Source organism: Mytilus edulis, unplaced genomic scaffold, assembly GCF_963676685.1.
Source record: "Mytilus edulis unplaced genomic scaffold, xbMytEdul2.2 SCAFFOLD_778, whole genome shotgun sequence".
NCBI classification, from domain to species: domain Eukaryota; kingdom Metazoa; phylum Mollusca; class Bivalvia; order Mytilida; family Mytilidae; genus Mytilus; species Mytilus edulis.
This window is the reverse complement of record NW_027269233.1, coordinates 23,726-31,580: the sequence shown is the minus strand read 5'-3', so window position 1 is coordinate 31,580 and position 7,855 is coordinate 23,726. Positions and strand designations below refer to the sequence as shown.

At 31.9% G+C, this 7,855-nt stretch overlaps 1 pseudogene; it reads left to right on the top strand.

Moving 5' to 3' along the window:
• Positions 1-806: 806 nt before the first annotated feature.
• Positions 807-3,837, top strand: LOC139509706 (uncharacterized protein DDB_G0283697-like; annotated as a pseudogene).
• Positions 3,838-7,855: the final 4,018 nt, after the last annotated feature.

Sequence of the window (7,855 nt, the reverse complement as noted above, 5' to 3'; positions counted from 1 at the left end):
AGACATGTTTGAAATGAAATATACATGTATAATACATGTCTACTATATTGACAATTTGAGATGTTATTAATTCAGTATTGATACAAGTAGTTGAGACATAAATCTGTGTTAACCATTTATTTCTATATTTTAACAGGAGAGAGAAAGTATGGTTGTTCATATTGTGGTAAAGCATTTAGACATGCAGACAATCTGAGAGTCCATCTTCGGCAGCACACAAATGAAAAACCAGTGTCTGTAATATGTGTGATTTCAAATGTCGACAGAAAAGTTCTCTCCGTTATCACTTGCAAAAAATTCATAACATTGTTTTCAAAAAAAGGGAAAAGCGAAAAGAAAAATCTGCTTCTGGTGATGTAGTTGTAAAATCAGAGAATGACATCACTGTTAATTCTTTAGACTCAAGCTTAGACTTAATAACTGCAATCGTGAATGCAGTAGCAAAAAGTGAGGATATTGAAACTCCAGATGATTCAGTTATTGATAAATCAAACAGTGCTGACACTTCTACTGGTAATAAAACTAATGACGATGCAAAGTCTGATTCTCTTGTAGCAAATAAAGTGGTTGATCTCTATGAATTTAAATCTGACGATGAATTTGGTGATGAATCTGTAATGGTCCCATTACCATTACCTGTTCAGAGACCTATTAATCATGTTAAATAAATCAAATGAGAAAGTAGATAATAAAGTGAAAGTAGAAAATAAAGTGAAAGTAGACAAAAAAGTGAAAGTAGAAGCTAAAATTGAAAATGAAGATGAACCAACTGATACAGAATATCCTGACAATAAGGACAGTATTGAAAAAATAGTAACTACCAAACCGAAAGTTGTGAGGCGAGGGAAAAAGAAGAAATAAATTATGCAGAACCTGAAACTGATCTTAGCTTTGAAACTGTTGATGCAAAGGAGGATAATATAAAAAAGGAAGAAAAAGAGGAAAATGCTGTTGTGAAAAGAAAGAGGGGACCAAAAAAATCAAAATTGAAAGTTGAAAAAGCTGTGGAGGAGAAAAAGGAGGAAGAGGATGAAAAGAGTGAAGTCACACCAAAAGGAAGGCGAGGTCGTAAAAAAGTAGAAAAGATTCCAAAGAAAAGAGGGAGGAAACCTAAAAGTGTAATTTTGGATGAAAAGAGTAAAAAAGCTGTAGTAAAATCACCCATTAACAAAATTAAGAAGAAAGCAGGAAGACCAAGAAAAGTAAGACCACCTTCTGAGTCTGAAGAAGAAGACAAGAAAAAGGATGAAACAAAAGATGATGAAAGTAATCATGATGAAAATGATTCTGAAAAAGAGGGAGATGAAACTATTCCAAGGGAGAATGAAGATGATGATGACACTGTAGATGTTCCTCTATTAAGTACGCCAAATCCTGATGAAGATGATGATGATACTAGAGAATATATAGGAGATGAAAACTTAAAGGAAAACGCACATCTTGTTTCAAATTTGGAGAACAAGCAATCAGAAAAGGAGGATGATAATGAGGATGAGGAGGAGGAAGAAATAGAAATAAAGACGGAAGTTAAGACTGAGGCAAAGATTGAAGAAAAGATTGAGGTGAACATTGAAGCAAAGATTGAAGAAAAAACTGAAGAAAAGAAAGAACCTCAAATTGAAAATGAAAGTGTCGTAGTTGAAAAGCAAGGTGAACAAGAATCAGACAAAATGAGTAGTGGTATTGACACAGATTTTGAAGATGATTTAAAACCACCTCCTGCTCCTAGACCTCCACCTGTTGTTGACAGTGATGAGGGAGATATTGAATCAGGACCAGATGAGATGGACACACCTGGTCGGGACTTTGAGTCAACTCCACCCAAATCAAATATTACAGAACATATTCATAGTGTTCCTGCACATACACCAAGGGACTTTGAGTCATCTCCTCCTAAATCTGTCCAAACAATAGATTATGGGCCAAGTACTCTTAGCCAAACAGGATTTGAAAATAGGAGAGAAGGAGATTCTGTTGAGGCACTATCTGGAAGCTACACAGCTACACCATCTAGAGAAGTTTCAGTAGAAGAAAAGCGAAATGAAAGGGAAGCCAGTCTTCCATATTCTAATTGGAAGCTGAAAATTTGCCTAATACTCAATCTCCTATCATGGAACCAATACAACAACCTGAACCACAATCAAATGCAAATCCTGATTATGGCTCTCAATCGGAATCAACTATGCCAGAAGTTGACAAAGAATATCTAGGACAGTACCTTCAACAGTTTGATTCGGCTAGCCGCTCAGAGGATGATCGAATTGAAAGGATGAATTCTCAAAATGAACCAACATCAGAGCCAATTGAGATTCCAAGTTCACCTCAGAAAGACTTGCCACCTTTGAATCTCAGTGCAAATGCACCACCTTTGAACCTTAGTACAAATAGTAATGACAGAGAAAATAGTCAGGGTAGCGACATGTCGAATAAAAGAATGGAAATATTGTCCATTGACCGTCAAACTGAGGATCATTACAGTAGTAGAAGTGAAAATGTATCAAGATCATCTGATAGAATACCTGACAATGTTTATGAAAGTATTAGCTCTATGAACACATTTATGCCTCCAACTACACGAGAAGCACCAATTATTCATTCAGCAGAAAGTCCATTTCCTTCAGTATCAACTCCTTCAACTTTCATGCGATTTTCAGAAAATGATGCAATTTTACAGAGGCAAAGAATGAGTACTCCTTTTCTATCACAGGGTGACCCGAATGCATTACAAAATTTGCATAGAATGGCAGACAATGCCTTAGCTCAACATAATAATGCATCATTACTTCGAAGACCAACAACTGTGCCACCTCGTGAAGATATGTTTAGTAGCTCCACTGCTGCTATGGCAACTATGGCTAGAAATCCCTTTCACAACACTTGGGCTAGTCAGGAGGTTAGACCAGCTCATTGGAGTCAAAGTCCATATTTAGGACGCACAATCGATAGGCCAACAGCAGCTCCATCAGCTTCAATATTTGGAAAGGACAACTATCTTCCTGGACGTGAATTTATGTTTGAGCAGTCTCGACGTGCAGTGGCAGATAGAAATGTCTTTCCTGGTCTTCCACAAGCACAGAGGCCAGAACTTGCACATGACACTTTCCCAATGGACAGATTTGACATTGGTAGTTTACTTTAGTGGGCATACATATCCTGGGGCTTCAACTCTCACTGAGTATAACCGAGCTGCTGCTGCACATACATCTCAAAAAACATTTGATGAACGATACCGTCAATCATCTACAGGCTATCACAGACTTCAGGGCACTACCTCAGACAACTGCATCTAGTATGTTTAGTAGTAACATGTTGAACTCATCATTTCATCTTGACAAATACATGTACTCACGGGATCCTGTATATCATGCCCAGCATATTCCTGATGCTACAAATAGTCCATTCTTACCACCAGGGTGTGCCCGGACAACATTCTGTGTTTGACCGTGAATACACAAGGGGTTATTTTCAGAACAGTCCATATAGTTTAGATAAACAATATGCTGCGGCAGCCGCTGCCTCAGCTAAATTATCACATCCATCAGGTGCAAGCGTGGTTCAGGAAAGAGACTTTGTACCACGTCCAGGCACAGCCGCTGCCACAGGTGAAAATCAGGAAGCTTACAGACACCCTATGTTATATAATATGATGAATCATAGATTTTATGAATGAAAATGTGTCTGTAGCATGTATATTAAGAGACTGCATTTATTTATTTTTTGTTACAATTTATGTTACAGAAGCAATTCTCAAATAAGTATCATTAATATTTTTACTAGTTTCAGTATGATCATTCATATATGTAACTCATGTGGTACGAAAAGCTGATATCTCACTTTTTCATAAAAACAAGGATTTTTAACGATAACTGTTCATGTATTTTTTAAAAGAAAATAAAAAAAAAAAATAGCTTATCTTGACATTTAAATTTTTATTGGATATAATGCAATCTTTTGTTTTTATATTTCCTGAATACTGATGTTCTTTCTTACCCTCCTATTTAGATACTTTATTTTAAGCTTTATGCTTTAAAATGAAATTTAAAAAAATATAAATAGATATATCTATTATGACAGTTATGTCTACTGTTGTTTATATATTGTTAATGAAATGAATTTAAAGAGCTGACAATAACTATTTAAGTATTAGTATATATTTTTTATCAAGCTTCATTTTGAAAAATATCAAAACTTGATCTTATCTTAATGATTAAACAAATATTTAAATGTTAGCATATTTAAGATGTGGTGCTACTATGTTTAGCATGGTTAGTTATAGTATTGTCAAGCAACTGTTTGTTTAACAAAAGTTGAAATATTGCCAAAATTATTTACTTTGGTTATTTGATTTTTTGTTTGTTAATTTAACAGAAGGAGGGGTATAATGCTTATTATCAAATTTGAATCTTTTTTTGGTGAAGAAATACAAGTTAGGCCATTTTGCTAATTAATATTTATTAGTAAATGTTTAAAAAAAGAAGTTATTATTTAGGTTTTAAATAAAGGTTCGTGTGTAAGGTTTGAACGCTGACCAAAATGTTTTCACCAAGATATCTTCAAAAACAATTCTCCAAACAGCAGTGTTTTTTACCCTGACATTTTGTATCAAATTTGTATCAAAATGTCCCTCAGAAATGATAAAAAACTGGTTAAACATTTTAAATTGATAGAGCAAGTATTAGTAATCCAGTATATATAATACCAGAACCAAAACCATATTTTCCGAATACAAAATCACAAAAAAAACCAAAAAAACAATATGACTGACATATTGGCCTTATTATTTATATTATTGAAACCCAAACCATTAATTTTAATGGTTTAAAGGAACCCAAGTGCAACAAAAAAAATCATGGTTTTTTGTTCATATCTTTATGGAAAGATAAAATTGTTTGTATCCCCTTTTTGTGTCTTCCCAATTTTTAGTGATAAAAACCAGTATTTTTTTTTTTTTGGTAAACTTTATCAAGAATTATTATTTGAAATTAATATGTGAACTATAGGCCTATTTATAGCCTACATATACAGGCATATGAATTTTTGTTGTTATTTGCAATTGGATATGAAGATTTATTTCTCATAAAATAAAAAAAAGAAGCCCAGATATTTTATATCTCTAGAAGTCAGTGCCTAATCGGACAAGTTTTCAAGAGTTTATGTTAAGGAAAATGCTGTATCAACATAACCATGTTATTTGGATGGAGAGTTGTCTCATTGACACTCACACCACATCTTGGTATATCTATTGAATATTTATAGCAAAACCCTTTCTAAATTTAAGCAAAGTGTGTTGACTTCTAGACACCAGTTTAGTTCGAGTTTGTCTTTTTCATTCCTGTTTCCTGTTTCCTGTTTTGATATATAATATAAAGCCAACTGTCATAATTGTCATCCATTTCTTCTTTTAGTTATCAATGATTAGGGGTAGATGCATGTTTATTGTTACATTGAACAAAAGTTTAAAAAGTTTAACAAACACTGGTTGTTAGATATAGTACCCACTTGTTTATTGAAGCATTGAAGATTGTTATTTTTTGTTCAAGTTTTATTTTTATATGATTTTTACAAAAGTCGATATTTTAATAATTTATATAAATGTTTAATTATTGCATATTTAAATTTGAAAAGTAACAAAGTATGCCTGACTTCTTCTTTCTTCTTTAGGGCATGAAAAGTAAAATTGAGTAAACAGGTTTTATAAGTTGGTCAGTCCTTTGACAAACATTGGAAATCTGTTAAAGCATTTTTATTAGGATGAAAGAGTCAGCATCAAGTTTAAGTAATCACTTGGCTTTTTTCCTTCATCTTTATTTTTCACATTTGTTTTTATTTGCTTCCACCTCAAAAAAATTATTAACATGCAGTGATCACACTCTTAGAATGCCTTCATACTTTTAAGTCAGACTTTTGAATTTTTCTAAATTATATTTTGAGTACCCTCCAAGCAGTTTATGATGATATGAACTATGAAGACCCTTTTCCAATAAGACTTAAAAGACAGTGCTGATTTTATGCCAAGATATTATGATATTTTTAAGCTCTGTTGTGGGTATGGATTCTAAATTGACATGTTATACTCACAGTTGCAGACTTGAAAGAGAGGAGGAGGCCAAAGGTTTATGACTTATAAATTTCTATTCACAAATTAAGTTGAAGTCAATTGTAAGGAACCACTTGTTAAACAATTTTTTTGTTTATGAAAAGTTTTTAAAGATATTATGGTGTTTATTTGTAAAAAAATAATATTTAGGGTAATGAATTATGTGGCACAGTACTTAAAGTATTCAATTAAATTACTGTATAATGGTAAATATTTGTATTTAATTTATTTTTTATCATAACACCTGTGACAACAAATGAACTTTCAGTTTTAAGATTAAAGCAGTAATACACATAATCCTAGGACCTGAGGTTTTATGTTTTATTTTACAAGAAATGACTGGGAAAATTGAAAATATGCTTATAAGATCTTGGACATCTATTAGTTTGTGTCAGAAAAATTCAATTGTATAAAATGTGTTGAAAATCTATTTTCTTTCTAGGACATATACAAATTCATCTATGTCAAAATTCCACATTTTTTAAAGTCAAAATAAAATAAAATGCGATTTCAATTTTATACTGCAGTGATACAAACACTCAATATTCTGTAACGTTTTATTTCTTTAATCTTATAAATAGAAACTAAGATTTCTACATGGGTTGAAAATAACTGTAGAAAAGTTCAACTTTATACAACAGGCATGACAGGGGGAAAATAAGATAATCAGGTTCAATGTTATATGAAACCCTAGTATGTCTTAATTATATTTCGGATTTCAAGAAAATATAAAGAATGGATTTTATATGGTTTATAGGGAAAGAAGACCAAATCATTTTCCAGAAATTTTTCGCATGAATTTATCAAGGAAAAGTTGAAAACATACATTTAACCTTAGATTTGCTAATCAAAAATGGTTCTATCACATGCCATCCAAAATCTTTAAGAAAACTTGTCGTTTTGAATGTCTAATAAACAAATACAAAATCATGTGTTTTACTACATGTAAATGAGGCTGTAAAAAAGGTTATCGTTGTGTTATAATATTATTTTTGATGTATTAAATAATATATAGATATATATACAAATTCATTGTTTGTAAATTTGATGTTGAATTGATACTTTTAAAGCATTTATACAACTCTTGATTTTTATTAAACTTTGTTTTTACTTATTTATTTTTTTAATATGAAGATTTTGTCATGCCACTAATGCTATTGTATTTAGCTGTATTAGAAGAAATATTTAATGTTTGCCTTTTTGTTTTGATTGAAGCATAACATACACATGTACACAATGCAAGTGAAAAGAATATATGAGAAAATGAAGTGAAATTGACTAGTTTAAGAGAGTTTTTTTTTTAAATAAATAAATAAATTTAAAAAAAAAGACGGCATCTGTCAGCATAAATTCAAGATTTTTTTTACACTTGTTAATAATTGGCAAATGGAGATTTTTCTTCTGTTGATACAGAATACTGCTACAAGTAATTTCAGGAAATATTTTACATTGAATTAATAAGAAAATTGCTTTACATGAGGAAGTATTTATTATTGATTTTTCTTTGATTGTGAAAAGAGTAACTGATATCCATACCAGTAGCCAGGGGGGGGTTTAGGAAAAACAAATAAGCACTTAAAGTCCACGTTCTGTTCAAATTGTGACTGTTGAAGTCAAGTTTGTGAGTCCAAATACCCCCCCCCCCCCTTTGGAAATTCCTGGCTACGGGCCCTGATATCTATTGTTAACTTACAAATATATCCTTTACTACATCACAAAAACAGTAATAGTACTTGTACTGCCCCAATGACTTACAGT